We start from the raw sequence: 13547 nt of genomic DNA, 5'->3' as shown, positions 1-13547 counted from the left end.
TTTTCTTAACTGTTTTTTTTTTCTTTTTCTTTTCTTTTATAGGAATAATAAGAAATATATGGTATCATAATCGGATACATATGTAATCGTCTTTAATTTGAATGGGTTTTTGATATAATTGTACTTTGGATGGCTGATGTTTCCCTTATAGAGTGCCTTTTTGTCAAGAAGCTAACAAAGTTTCCTTTCAATTTAATCTCGATTTCGTTCTATGTTTTATTCAAAATTCTCGATTTGTTTACCCTTCCTCTTTCTCTCTCTCTCTCTCTCTCTCTGTATTTATATATACATAATATATAATATATAATATATATATATATATATATATATATATATATATCTGTATATATCTCAATCTGTATCAGAAATGAGTAACTCAGGGTTTATAAAAAAACATTATCATATACGTATTCATCTGCGTATCAATGCAAATAGGACTTACACCTTGCATCGAAAAATGACAATAGTCGACTATAATTAGTGAATTTCTTAATCAGTGGTATTACATCTTACGTTGATACATTTGTGAAGAGCTTTGTTATCTACGGCCAGTTGAAAGGCACTTTAACTATTAACCGAGGTATTGAAATCTTTTATCAAAAGTCTTAACGTTACCGACAAACGAATAACAGATTGTATTAGAGTTTAATTCGATATCTTCCATTGTATCTTCCAATATAATAATGTAAAGTTTATTAACGAGAAGTAGAATCATATATCTAATTAAAAATAAACAACTAATAGATTTCGTTCCATTACAAAGATATATATACATACATTTATGCGTACACATTAAAAGTATTGCTAATAAAAAATCAATAGGATTATAGAAAACATTTCATTGTAAATTGATGCCGAAAATAACAAATACCCTTCAATAATGTGTAATTTTTTCTTTTTCTATCAAGTATTAATTTCTATTTAATCAATTTAAACATTTTTAGTTCATAATGAATTCTATCAATAACAATATCAGATATTTAAGTTTGGCTCATTGCAGAAGAAAGGTTGCTCGTTACTGTCTACACAATATAATAAATCTCAAGCAATACCCAAGGAAAGACTACTATATACTTTGTGTATGTGTGCGTGGGTGTGTATATTATGTATCTAGTTATGTACATATGTATCTATTTACAAACGTATGTTTATATGGGATCTTCCAACATTCCACCTTGGTGGTTGCCGAAAGACTGATCTCATACGATATTCGACAGAAAGTAAATAACGTAAAGTGTATTTAGATATTTCAGCTTATATAGAAACAAATAAACATTGTAATAAGATTTGCTTTCTATACGTCAGCTAATAAATGGTATAAACATTCTCTTTTTCTTTCAGTGTAATATATATATATATATATATATATATATATATATATATATATTAAAATTTCTATAATTTAATTAGTCAATTAATCAAAATCAAAAAATAAAAGAAAGCAACAGGAATAGAAAAATACGAGACCTCATCGAATACTCCGTTGGTTAGGACAGACGCCCTTCCTTGAAAACAATGTACTTTCATCTCTCTCTCTCTCTTTGTCTCTTCCTCGCTCTGTTTTGCTATTTTTTTCTTAATTTTTCTGTATGCACGAGTACGCGTATGTACGTAATACGTATATGCCTTTTAACAAATGTAATATCGTTTGGTATCGATATATTTTATATATAGAAAGATCGTCGACGATCGAACGTGATGCGTGTACCTGATCGTGACACCCTTATTTCAATATTGTAAATTTAATTTGTCAACGAGGTATAAATTCTATATTCATTTAAATACACATACCTTGATATGTGTATGAATAATGCATATTAATCATAATACGCATTAAATGACACGTTTAAATGAAATCCCACATTAAAATTTACATTGTACTAGATACATATACTACATAAGAACAAGAAAGCAAAATTGAATATACCAAGATACTTTATTCTTCTTCTTCTTCTTCTTCTTCATATTTTTGTTGTTGTTATTATTGTTATTATTATCCTTATTGTATTTAGAAATCTATCATAATTGAAGATATTGGGAAATAAAGATGAGATTTCTTTCTTATTCTTCATAACTGTTTTTTTTTCTTTTTCTTTTATTTTATATGAATAATAAGAAATATAAGGTATCATAATCAGATACATATGTAATCTTCTTTAATTTGAATGGGTTTTTGATATAATTGTACTTTGGAGGGCTAATGCTTCCTTATCGAATGCCTTTTTGTCAAGAGCTAACAAAGTTTCTTTTCAATTTAATCTCGATATCGTTCTTTGTTTTATTCAAATTCTCGATTCCTTTACCCTTTTTCTTTCTCTCTCTCTCTCTCTCTCTCTGTATTTATATATACATAATATATAATATATAATATATATATATATATATATATATATATATATATATATATATATATATATATATGTATATATCTCAATCTGTATCAGAAATGAGTAACTCAGGGTTTATAAAAAAACATTATCATATACGTATTCATCTGCGTATCAATGCAAATACGACTTACACCTTGCATCGAAAAATGACAATAGTCGACTATAATTAGTGAATTTCTTAATCAGTGGTATTACATCTTACGTTGATACATTTGTGAAGAGCGTTGTTATCTACGGCCATTTGAAAGGCATTTTAACTATTAACCGAAGAATTGAAATCTTTTATCAAAATTCTTAACGTTAACGACAAACGAATAAAAGATTGTATTAGAGTTTAATTCGATATCTTCCATTGTGTCTTCCAATATAATAATGAAAAGTTTATTATCGAGAAGTAGAATCATATATCTAATTAAAAATAAACAACTAATAGATTTCGGTCCATTACAAAAATATATATACATACATTTATGCGTACACATTAAAAGTATTGCTAATAAAAACTCAATGGTATTATAGAAAACATTTCATTGTAAATTGATGCCGAATATAACAAATACCCTTCAATAATGTGTAATTTTTTCTTTTTCTACCAAGTATTAATTTCTTTTTAATCAACTTAAATATTTTTAGTTCATAATGTATCAATAACAATATCAGATATTTAATTTTGGCTCATTGCAGAAGAAAGGTTGCTCGTTACTGTCTGTACAATATAATAAATCTCAAGCAATACCCAAGGAAAGACTACTATATACTTTGTGTATGTGTGCGTGGGTGTGTATATTCTGTATCTAGTTATGTACATATGTATCTATTTACAAACGTATGTTTATATGGGATCTTCCAACATTCCACCTCGGTGGTTGCCGAAAGACTGATCTCATACGATATTCGATAGAAAGTAAATAACATAAGTTGTATTTAGATCTTTCAGCTTATATAGAAACATATAAACATTGTAATAAGATTTGCTTTGTATACGTCAGCTAGTAAATGGTATAAACATTATCTTTTTCTTTCAGGGTAATAATATTATATATATATATATATATATATATAGATATATTAAAATTTTTATAATTTAATTAGTTAATTAATCAAAATCAAAAAATAAAAGAAAGCAACAGGAATAGAAAAATACGAGACCTCATCGAAAACTCCGTTTGTTAGGACAGACGTCCTTCCTCGTAAACAATGAACTTTCATCTCTCTCTCTCTCTCTTCCTCGCTCTATTTTGCTATTTTTTTCTTAATTTTTCTGTATGCACGTGTACGCGTATGTACGTAATACGTATATGCCTTTTAACAAATGTAATATCGTTTGGTATCGATATATTTTATATATAGAAAGATCGTCGACGATCGAACGTGATGCGTGTACCTGATCGTGACACCCTTATTTCAATATTGTAAATTTAATTTTTCAACGAGGTATAAATTCGATATCCATTTAAATACACATACATTCATATGTGTATGAATAATGCATATTAATCATAATACGCATTAAATGACACGTTCAATTGAAATCCCACATTAAAATTTACATTGTACTACATACATATACCACATAAGAACAAGAAAGCAAAATTGAATATACCAAGATACTTTATTCTTCTTCTTCTTCTTCTTCATAATATAATTGTTGTAATTATTGTTATTATTATCCTTATTGTATTTAGAAATCAATCATAATTGAAGATATTGGGAAATAAATATGAGATTTCTTACTTATTCTTCATAACTGTTTTTTTTTTTCTTTTTCTTTTCTTTTATATGAATAATAAGAAATATAAGGTATCATAATCAGATACATATGTAATCTTCTTTAGTTTGAATGGGTTTTTTATATAATTGTACTTTGGACGGCTAATGCTTCCTTATCGAATGCCTTTTTGTCAAGAGCTAACAAAGTTTCTTTTCAATTTAATCTCGATATCGTTCTTTGTTTTATTCAAACTCTCGATTCCTTTACCCTTTTTCTTTCTCTCTCTCTCTCTTTCTCTCTCTGTATATATATTTATATATATATAATATAAAATATATAATATATATAGATATCTGTATATATCTCAATCTGTATCAGAAATGAGTAACTCATGGTTTATAAAAAAACATTATCATATACGTATTTATCTGCCTATCAATGCAAATACGACTTACATCTTGCATTGAAAAATGACAATAGTCGACTATAATTAGTGAATTTCTTAGTCAATGGTATTACATCTTACGTTGATACATTTGTGAAGAGCTTTGTTATCTATGGCCAGTTGGAAGGCATTTTAACTATTATCCGAAGTATTGAAATCTTTTATCAAAAGTCGTAACGTTAACGACAAACGAATAAAAGATTGTATTAGAGTTTATTTCCAATTTTCCAGCTCGGTGGTTGACGAAAGACTGATCTCATACGATATTCGACAGAAAGTAAATAACGTAAAGTGTATTTAGATATTTCAGCTTATATAGAAACAAATAAACATTGTAATAAGATTTGCTTTGTATACGTCGGCTAGTAAATGGTATAAACATTATCTTTTTCTTTCAGTGTAATAATATTATATAAATATATATATATATATATATATATATATATATATATATAGATATATTAAAATTTTTATAATTTAATTAGTTAATTAATCAAAATCAAAAAATAAAAGAAAGCAACAGGAATAGAAAAATACGAGACCTCATCGAAAACTCCGTTTGTTAGGACAGATGTCCTTCCTCGTAAACAATGAACTTTCATCTCTCTCTCTCTCACTCTTCCTCGCTCTATTTTGCTATTTTATTCTTAATTTTTCTGTATGCACGTGTACGCGTATGTACGTAATACGTATATGCATTTTAACAAATGTAATATCGTTTGGTATCGATATATTTTATATATAGAAAGATCGTCGACGATCGAACGTGATGCGTGTACCTGATCGTGACACCCTTATTTCAATATTGTAAATTTAATTTTTCAACGAGGTATAAATTCGATATCCATTTAAATACACATACATTCATATGTGTATGAATAATGCATATTAATCATAATACGCATTAAATGACACGTTCAATTGAAATCCCACATTAAAATTTACATTGTACTACATACATATACCACATAAGAACAAGAAAGCAAAATTGAATATACCAAGATACTTTATTCTTCTTCTTCTTCTTCTTCATAATATTATTGTTGTTATTACTGTTATTATTATCCTTATTGTATTTAGAAATCAATCATAATTGAAGATATTGGGAAATAAAAATGAGATTTCTTTCTTATTTTTCTTAACTGTTTTTTTTTCTTTTTCTTTTCTTTTATATGAATAATAAGAAATATAAGGTATCATAAACAGATACATATGTAATCTTCTTTAGTTTGAATGGGTTTTTTATATAATTGTACTTTGGACGGCTAATGCTTCCTTATCGAATGCCTTTTTGTCAAGAGCTAACAAAGTTTCTTTTCAATTTAATCTCGATATCGTTCTTTGTTTTATTCAAACTCTCGATTCCTTTACCCTTTTTCTTTCTCTCTCTCTCACACTCTCACTCTCTGTATATACATTTATATATATATATATATATATATATATATATATATATATTTTATTTTATATGTATATATCTGAATCTGTATCAGAAATGAGTAACTCAGGGTTTATAAAAAAACATTATCATATACGTATTTATCCCCGTATCAATGCAAATACGACTTACATCTTGCATTGAAAAATGACAATAGTTGACTATAATTAGTGAATTTCTTAAACAGTGGTATTACATCTTACGTTGATACATTTGTGAAGAACTTTTGTTATCTACGGCCAGTTGAAAGGCATTTTAACTATTAACCGAAGTATTAAAATCTTTTATCAAAAGTCGTAACGTTAACGACAAACGAATAAAAGATTGTATTAGAGTTTATTTCCAATTTTCCAGCTCGGTGGTTGCCGAAAGACTGATCTCATACGATATTCGACAGAAAGTAAATAACGTAAAGTGTATTTAGATATTTCAGCTTATATAGAAACAAATAAACATTGTAATAAGATTTGCTTTGTATACGTCAGCTAGTAAATGGTATAAACATTATCTTTTTCTTTCAGTGTAATAATATTATATATATATATATATATATATATATATATATATATTAAAATTTTTATAATTTAATTAGTTAATTAATCAAAATCAAAAAAAAAAGAAAGGAACAGGAATAGAAAAATACGAGACCTCATCGAAAACTCCGTTCGTTAGGACAGACGTCCTTCCTCGAAAACAATGAACTTTCATCTCTCTCTCTCTCTTTCTCGCTGTATTTTGCTATTTTTTTCTTAATTTTTCTGTATGCACGTGTACGCGTATGTACGTAATACGTATATGCATTTTAACAAATGTAATATCGTTTGGTATCGATATATTTTATATATAGAAAGATCGTCGACGATCGAACGTGATGCGTGTACCTGATCGTGACACCCTTATTTCAATATTGTAAATTTAATTTTTCAACGAGGTATAAATTCGATATTCATTTAAATACACATACATTCATATGTGTATGAATAATGCATATTAATCATAATACGCATTAAATGACACGTTTAATTGAAATCCCACATTAAAATTAACATTGTACTAGATACATATACCACATAAGAACAAGAAAGCAAAATTGAATATACCAAGATACTTTATTCTTCTTCTTCTTTTTCATATTATTGTTGTTATTGTTGTTCTTATTATTGTTATTATTATTCTTATTGTCTTTAGAAATCAATCATAATTGAAGATATTGGGAAATAAAGATGAGATTTCTTTCTTATTTTTCTTAACTGTTTTTTTTTCTTTTTCTTTTCTTTTATATGAATAATAAGAAATATAAGGTATCATAATCAGATACATATGTAATCTTCTTTAGTTTGAATGGGTTTTTGATATAATGTACTTTGGACGGCTAATGCTTCCTTATCGAATGCCTTTTTGTCAAGAGCTAACAAAGTTTCTTTTCAATTTAATCTCGATATCGTTCTTTGTTTTATTCAAATTCTCGATTCCTTTACCCTTTTTCTTTCTCTCTCTCTCTCTTTCTCTCTCTGTATATATATTTATATATATATAATATATAATATATAATATATATAGATATCTGTATATATCTCAATCTGTATAAGAAATGAGTAACTCAGGGTTAATAAAAAAACATGATCATATACGTATTCATCTGCATATCAATGCAAATACGACCCACATCTTGCATCGAAAAATGACAATAGTCGACTATATTTAGTGAATTTCTTAATCAGTGGTATTACATCTTACGTTGATACATTTGTGAAGAGCTTTGTTATCTACGGCCAGTTGAAAGGCATTTTAACTATTAACCGAAGTATTGAAATCTTTTATCAAAAGTCTTAACGTTAACGACAAACGAATAAAAGATTGTGTGAGAGTTTAATTCGATATCTTCCATTGTATCTTCCAATATAATAATGTAAAGTTTATTAACGAGAAGTAGAATCATATATCTAATTAAAAATAAACAACTAATAGATTTCGTTCCATTACAAAAATATATATACATACATTTATCCGTACACATTAAAAGTATTGCTAATAAAAAATCAATGGAATTATAGAAAACATTTCATTGTAAATTGATGCAGAAAATAACAAATACCCTTCAATAATTTGTAATTTTTTCTTTTTCTACCAAGTATTAATTACTTTTTAATCAATTTAAACATTTTTAGTTCATAATGTATCAATAACAATATCAGATATTTAATTTTGGCTCATTGCAGAAAAAAGGTTGTTCGTTACTGTCCATACAATATAAGAAAATCTCAAGCAATACCCAAGAGAAAGACTACTATATACTTTGTGTATGTGTGTGTGGGTGTGTATATTATGTATCTAGTTATGTACATATGTACATATATACATATGTATCTATTTACAAACGTATGTTTATATGGGATCTTCCAACATTCCACCTCTGTGGTTGCAGAAAGACTGATATCATAGGACATTCCAGCAAAAGTAAATAAGATAAGGTGTATTTAGATACTTCGGCTTATATAGAAACATATAAACATTGTAATAAGATTTGCTTTGTATACGCCCGCTAGTAAATGCTATAAACATTCTCTTTTTCTTTCAGGGTAATAATATTATATATATATATATATATATATATATATATATATATATATATATTTAAATTTTTATAATTTAATTAGTTAATTAATCAAAATCAAAAAAAGAAAAGAAAGCAACAGGAATAGAATAATACGAGACCTCATCGAAAACTTCGTTCGTTAGGACAGACGTTCTTCCTCGAAAACAATGAACTTTCATCTCTCTCTCTCTCTTTCTCGCTGTATTTTGCTATTTTATTCTTAATTTTTCTGTATGCACGTGTACGCGTATGTACGTAATACGTATATGCCTTTTAACAAATGTAATATCGTTTGGTATCGATATATTTTATATATAGAAAGATCGTCGACGATCGATCGTGATGCGTGTACCTGATCGTGACACCCTTATTTCAATATTGTAAATTTAATTTTTCAACGAGGTATAAATTCGATATTCATTTAAATATATATACATTCATATGTGTATGAATAATGCATATTAATCATAATACGCATTAAATGACGTTTAATTGAAATCCCACATTAAAATTAACATTGTACTAGATACATATACCACATAAGAACAAGAAAGCAAAATTGAATATACCAAGATACTTTATTCTTCTTCTTCTTTTTCATATTATTGTTGTTATTGTTGTTCTTATTATTGTTATTATTATTCTTATTGTCTTTAGAAATCAATCATAATTGAAGATATTGGGAAATAAAGATGAGATTTCTTTCTTATTTTTCTTAACTGTTTTTTTTTCTTTTTCTTTTCTTTTATATGAATAATAAGAAATATACGGTATCATAATCAGATACATATGTAATCTTCTTTAGTTTGAATGGGTTTTTGATATAATGTACTTTGGACGGCTAATGCTTCCTTATCGAATGCCTTTTTGTCAAGAGCTAACAAAGTTTCTTTTCAATTTAATCTCGATATCGTTCTTTGTTTTATTCAAATTCTCGATTCCTTTACCCTTTTTCTTTCTCTCTCTCTCTCTTTCTCTCTCTGTATATATATTTATATATATATAATATATAATATATAATATATATAGATATCTGTATATATCTCAATCTGTATAAGAAATGAGTAACTCAGGGTTAATAAAAAAACATGATCATATACGTATTCATCTGCATATCAATGCAAATACGACCCACATCTTGCATCGAAAAATGACAATAGTCGACTATATTTAGTGAATTTCTTAATCAGTGGTATTACATCTTACGTTGATACATTTGTGAAGAGCTTTGTTATCTACGGCCAGTTGAAAGGCATTTTAACTATTAACCGAAGTATTGAAATCTTTTATCAAAAGTCTTAACGTTAACGACAAACGAATAAAAGATTGTGTGAGAGTTTAATTCGATATCTTCCATTGTATCTTCCAATATAATAATGTAAAGTTTATTAACGAGAAGTAGAATCATATATCTAATTAAAAATAAACAACTAATAGATTTCGTTCCATTACAAAAATATATATACATACATTTATCCGTACACATTAAAAGTATTGCTAATAAAAAATCAATGGAATTATAGAAAACATTTCATTGTAAATTGATGCAGAAAATAACAAATACCCTTCAATAATTTGTAATTTTTTCTCTTTCTACCAAGTATTAATTACTTTTTAATCAATTTAAACATTTTTAGTTCATAATGTATCAATAACAATATCAGATATTTAATTTTGGCTCATTGCAGAAAAAAGGTTGTTCGTTACTGTCCATACAATATAAGAAAATCTCAAGCAATACCCAAGAAAAAGACTACTATATACTTTGTGTATGTGTGTGTGGGTGTGTATATTATGTATCTAGTTATGTACATATGTACATATATACATATGTATCTATTTACAAACGTATGTTTATATGGGATCTTCCAACATTCCACCTCTGTGGTTGCGGAAAGACTGATATCATAGGACATTCGACCAAAAGTAAATAAGATAAGGTGTATTTAGATACTTCGGCTTATATAGAAACATATAAACATTGTAATAAGATTTGCTTTGTATACGCCCGCTAGTAAATGCTATAAACATTCTCTTTTTCTTTCAGGGTAATAATATTATATATATATATATATATATATTTATATATATATATATATTTAAATTTTTATAATTTAATTAGTTAATTAATCAAAATCAAAAAAAGATATGAAAGCAACAGGAATAGAATAATACGAGACCTCATCGAAAACTTCGTTCGTTAGGACAGACGTTCTTCCTCGAAAACAATGAACTTTCATCTCTCTCTCTCTCTTTCTCGCTGTATTTTGCTATTTTATTCTTAATTTTTCTGTATGCACGTGTACGCGTATGTACGTAATACGTATATGCCTTTTAACAAATGTAATATCGTTTGGTATCGATATATTTTATATATAGAAAGATCGTCGACGATCGATCGTGATGCGTGTACCTGATCGTGACACCCTTATTTCAATATTGTAAATTTAATTTTTCAACGAGGTATAAATTCGATATTCATTTAAATATATATACATTCATATGTGTATGAATAATGCATATTAATAATAATACGCATTAAATGACGTTTAATTGAAATCCCACATTAAAATTTACATTGTACTAGCTACATATACCACATAAGAACAAGAAAGCAAAATTGAATATACCAAGATACTTTATTCTTCTTCTTCTTTTTCATATTATTGTTGTTATTATTATTGTTATTATTATTCTTATTGTCTTTATAAATCAATCATAATTGAAGATATTGGGAAATAAACATGAGATTTCTTTCTCATTCCTCATAACTGTTTTTTTTTTTCCTTTTCCTTTTCTTTTATATGAATAATAAGAAATATAAGGTATCATAATCAGATACATATATAATCTTCTTTCATTTGAATAGGTCTTTGATATAATTGTACTTTGGACGGCTAATGCTTCCTTATCGAATGCCTTTTTTGTCAAGAGCTAACAAAGTTTCTTTTCAATTTAATCTCGATATCGTTCTTTGTTTCATTCAAATTCTCGATTCGTTTACCCTTTCTTTCTCTTTCTCTCTCTCTCTCTCTCTCTCTCTCTCTCTCTCTCTCTCTCTCTCTCTCTCTCTCTCTCTCTCTCTCTCTCTCTCTCTCTCTCTCTCTTTATATATATATACATATTATATATAATATATAATACATATATATATCTGTATATATCTGAATCTGTATCAGAAATGAGTAACTCAGGGTTTATAAAAAAACATTATCATATACGTATTCATCTGCGTATCAATGCAAATACGACTTACATCTTGCATCGAAAAATGACAATAGTCGACTATAATTAGTGAATTTCTTAATCACTGGTATTACATCTTACGTTGATACATTTGTGAAGAGCTTTGTTATCTACGGCCAGTTGAAACGCATTTTAACTATTAACCGAAGTATCGATATCATTTATCAAAACTCGTAACTTCAACGACAAACGAATAAAAGATTGTATTAGAGTTTATTTCAATATCTTCCAATGTATCCTCCAATATAATAATGTAAAGTTTATTAACGAGAAGTAGAATCATATATCTAATTAAAAATAAACAACTAATAGATTTTGTTCCATTACAAAAATATATATACATACATTTATGCGTACACATTAAAAGTATTGCTAATAAAAAATCAATGGAATTATAGAAAACATTTCATTGTAAATTCATGCCGAAAATAACAAATACCCTTCAATAATGTGTAATTTTTTCTTTTTCTATCAAGCATTAATTCCTTTTTTAATCAATATAAGCATTTTTAGTTCATAATGAATTCTATCAATAACAATATCAGATATTTAATTTTGGCTCATTGCAGGACAAAGGTTGCTCGTTACTGTCTATACAATATAATAAAATCTCAAACAATACCCAAGAGAAAGACTACTATATACTTTGTGTATGAGTGCGTGGGTGTGTATATTGTGTCTAGTTATGTACATATGTACATATATACATATCTATCTATTTACAAACGTATGTTTATACGGGATCTTTCAAGTTTTCAACTCGGTGGTTGCCGAAAGACTGATCTCATACGATATTCGACCAAAAGTAAATAAGATAAGGTGTATTTAGATACTTCGGCTTATATAGAAACATATAAACATTGTAATAAGATTTGCTTTGTATACGCCCGCTAGTAAATGCTATAAACATTCTCTTTTTCTTTCAGGGTAATAATATTATATATATATATATATATATTTAAATTTTTATAATTTAATTAGTTAATTAATCAAAATCAAAAAAAGAAAAGAAAGCAACAAGAATAGAAAAATACGAGACCTCATCGAAAACTTCGTTCGTTAGGACAGACGTCCTTCCTCGAAAACAATGAACTTTCATCTCTCTCTCTCTCTTTCTCGCTGTATTTTGCTATTTTATTCTTAATTTTTCTGTATGCACGTGTACGCGTATGTACGTAATACGTATATGCATTTTAACAAATGTAATATCGTTTGGTATCGATATATTTTATATATAGAAAGATCGTCGACGATCGAACGTGATGCGTGTACCTGATCGTGACACCCTTATTTCAATATTGTAAATTTAATTTGTCAACGAGGTATAAATTCTATATTCATTTAAATATACATACATTCATATGTGTATGAATAATACATATTAATCATAATACGCATTAAATGACACGTTTAAATGAAATCCCACATTAAAATTTACATTGTACTAGATACATATACTACATAAGAACAAGAAAGCAAAATTGAATATACCAAGATACTTTATTCTTCTTCTTCTTCTTCTTCATATTATTGTTGTTGTTATTATTGTTATTATTATCCTTATTGTATTTAGAAATCAATCATAATTGAAGATATTGGGAAATAAACATGAAATTTCTTTCTTAATCTTCTTAACTGTTTTTTTTCTTCTTCTTTTCTTTTATATGAATAATAAGAAGTATAAGGTATCATAATAGGATACCTATGTAATCGTCTTTCAT

General features: G+C 26.9%; 1 long non-coding RNA gene across 8 annotated transcripts in view; it reads right to left on the bottom strand.

Annotated features, from left to right (window-relative positions):
• LOC127070532 (uncharacterized) overlaps positions 1–3319 on the bottom strand; it is a 32120-nt gene extending 28801 nt beyond the window's left edge. The window contains exons 1-2 of one of the 8 annotated variants that reach the window (XR_007784553.1): positions 3249–3300; positions 445–1174 (exon numbers count right to left, since the gene is read on the bottom strand). This is a non-coding gene — a long non-coding RNA (uncharacterized LOC127070532). Of the gene's footprint in view, positions 1–444; positions 1457–3248 lie in introns of those variants that run through there. The other 7 variants (XR_007784557.1, XR_007784555.1, XR_007784556.1 and 4 more) reach the window with 7 other exon arrangements.
• Positions 3320–13547: the final 10228 nt, after the last annotated feature.

This window comes from Vespula vulgaris, chromosome 18 (assembly GCF_905475345.1).
Source record: "Vespula vulgaris chromosome 18, iyVesVulg1.1, whole genome shotgun sequence".
Lineage (NCBI taxonomy): Eukaryota > Metazoa > Arthropoda > Insecta > Hymenoptera > Vespidae > Vespula > Vespula vulgaris.
This window is presented reverse-complemented; position numbering and strand designations above follow the sequence as displayed.